Genomic DNA, 3,112 nt, shown 5'->3' with positions numbered 1-3,112 from the left:
ATGTGTGTAGTGTGTGTTGTGTGGGTGTTGTGTGTGGTGTGTGTGTTGTGTGTGTGTTTTGTGTTGTGTGTTGTGTGTTTGTTTTGTGTGTATGTATTTGTGTGTGTGGTGTGTGTGTTGTGTGTGTTGTGTGTGTGATGTGTGTTGTGTGTGGTGTGTGCTGTGTGTGTGGTGTGTGCTGTGTGTGTGGTGTGTGTGTGTTTGTGTGTGTTGTGTGTGTGGTGTGTGTGTGTTGTGTGTATGCATACACCACACACACACCACAAAGACACAACACACACATACATCAAAGACAAACACCCAACACACACAACACACACAACACACAAAACACACACACAAAACACACACACAACACACACTCACACAACACACACAAATTACACACACACCAAACACACCACACACAACACATAAACACAAAAACACACACCAAACACAACACAAATACACACACACAACACATACACACACAACACACATGCAACACACACGCAACACACAAAACACACATACACACACAACACATACACACACAACACATACACACAAAACACACACAACACAATGCAACACACATGCAACAAACAAAACACACACAACACATACAACACACACACAGCACACAACACAGACACCATACACAAAAAACACACAACACACACACCCCACACAGGGCACACAAAAACACACACATATCAAACACACCACACACACCACATAAAATGCACACAAAACACACACACAATGCACAACACATTCACACAACACACAAACACAAAACACACAACACACACACACCACACAAACACAACACACACAACACAAACAACACACACACCACACACACCAAACTCACCACACACGCAAAACACACACACACAACACACACACAACAAACATCACACACACAAAACACACACCACACACACCACACACACACCACACACACCACACACACCACACTACACACACAACACACACAGAAACACACACACACCACACACAACACACACAACACACACACAACACACACACAAACAAAACACAACACAACACACACAACGCACACAACACATACACCACACACACAACACACACATCACACACTCACCACACACACCACACATGCACACACAAAACACATGCACACAACACACATGCAACACACAAAACACACACAACACACACCACACCCACCACACACACCACACACACCACACACACAACACACACACACAATACAAACACACCACACACACAACACACACACGGAGGGAAAGAGACTCTTTATGTCCCTCCCAGTCTCTCCCGTCCAGTGTGTCTAAGAGTCCCCCCACTCTGTCTCTCTGTTTCCCTGTGTGTCTGCGTATTGTGAGCCCGCCCCCTGTGTCTGTCTATCAGGTCCTGGTGTCGCTGGGTGGGGAGGGGAAGGGTGGTGGAGGAAGGGCCACGGGCTAGGGCTGGTGAAGATGGTCTGTGGTGACGCCCAGGGCTCGGGTGGAGCTTTGAGCCCGGCGGCTGGGAGAGGAGGAAAGACCAGCGGGGGGGGCGGGGTGGTTGGGGGTGCGCTCTGAGAACACCACGGGACTCTGCCCCTGGCGCCACGACCCACCCCATTGCCATCCCGGGAGCCAAGCGGCGACGCGGCTGGAGAGTCCCGGGATGGGAGAGCTCGCGCACTTCCGCGACTGCGGGGTGCCGGAGGCATCTTCTCCCCTGGGTGTGCCGGCAGGCAGGCAGGAAGGCAGCATGCATAGGCCAGGCGGAGGAGGGCTGACGATCTATCGGCAGGGGCTGGAGCTGGGCTGGCCGAGCAGGCCCTTGGGGGCACCGAGCGGCAGCCACAGGCGTCTACGGCCATACCACCCTGAACGCGCCCGATCTCGTCTGATCTCGGAAGCTAAGCAGGGTTGGGCCTGGTTAGTACTTGGATGGGAGACCGCCTGGGAATACCGGGTGCTGTAGGCTTTTCTCCTTTCCTTTTTCTTTCCTTCCCATTCAGCCTCCCATCCTCTCCCTCTGCCGCCAGTGGTCCGCCCCCCCAACCATGCCCAACCCGGCTCCATTCAAGACCCACGTGCCCCCACCCAACCACAGGCTATGTGTGGTGGGCCCGACCCGCTCGCCACACGCCACACGCCACAAGCGCAATGCAATGCGGAACCCTGGCCCTCTGCGGATGCCCGGGGCACAGACAGGCGCCCACAGCACAGCCCTTCCGCCTCCATCCCTAGCGAATGCCCACACCCTATCTTGGGGTGCGGCCTGGGGGGTGGTGTTCAGGGCGGTGAGCGCTCAGGGGGCGGTGCGAAGAGAGGCGGAGGCGGAAGGGGAGGCAGAGGTGGAGGCGGAGGCAGCAGAGGGGTGTGGAGGGAAAACAGCCGGTGGGAGAGGAACCGCGGGAGCCCCGGGCAGGCCATGACCCGGCCTCTGCAGGCGTGTGCTCCCAGGGTTCTCGGCCTCCTCCCTGCCTCCGGTTCCTCTCCTCTCCCGAAACCCTAGCTGTTCACTTGGGCCGCCCGCCCACCGCAGCGCTCCAGGCCAACACCAGCCAGCCCCGCCTCCTGCCTAGGCCAACCTACACCTTCTCCCCACCAGTCCTGGGCGGAGCTCCCGCCTGAAGGGCATCGCCCTCCTACCCACAGATCACTGATCACTGTCCCTTTGCCCCTGGGCCCGGGCATCCATGCTCCGTGTGCACAGGACAGAAGGCCAACTGCCCGGGGCCTCAGGCCCCGTTGGCACCCGGCTCCATGCCCCGTCCCAGCAGAATATCGAGGCTCGCTCCCTCATGGAGACCCGGGCGTGCCCCACAGCACGGCAACAAGGGCCACCCGAAAATAAAGGATGGGGCAAAAGAAAGAATCCCTCGCACACCCCCACGCCAGACGGGGTGCTGGGCAGGTGTGGCAGCACATCGGGAACCGCGAACCCTAGGCTGCAAGGCCTCGGGCTCCGAGGGAGGGCTCCTATGGCAGCTCAAGGGCATGGCCTCCTTACCCAAAGCGCGCCCCAGCGCGACCGCCCTCCCGTGGGCTAGCTGCCGCGCCCACACAGCGTCCTGTGTGTCCCTGTGTGTGGGTGTGTGTCACCTGTGTGCACCTGGGTC

The 3,112-nt window shown here is 57.5% G+C and overlaps 1 non-coding gene across 1 annotated transcript; it reads left to right on the top strand.

Annotated features, from left to right (window-relative positions):
* The first annotated feature begins 1,852 nt into the window (after nucleotides 1-1,852).
* LOC117798083 lies at nucleotides 1,853-1,971 on the top strand. Its single transcript, XR_004622816.1, has one exon. It is a non-coding gene; the product is annotated as a 5S ribosomal RNA (ribosomal RNA).
* The last annotated feature ends 1,141 nt before the right edge of the window (nucleotides 1,972-3,112 follow it).

The sequence above is a fragment of the Ailuropoda melanoleuca genome, unplaced genomic scaffold, assembly GCF_002007445.2.
Source record: "Ailuropoda melanoleuca isolate Jingjing unplaced genomic scaffold, ASM200744v2 unplaced-scaffold2453, whole genome shotgun sequence".
Taxonomy (NCBI): Eukaryota; Metazoa; Chordata; class Mammalia; order Carnivora; family Ursidae; genus Ailuropoda; species Ailuropoda melanoleuca.
The sequence above is the reverse complement of the archived record's forward strand: the minus strand, read 5'-3'. Positions and strand labels throughout refer to the sequence as shown.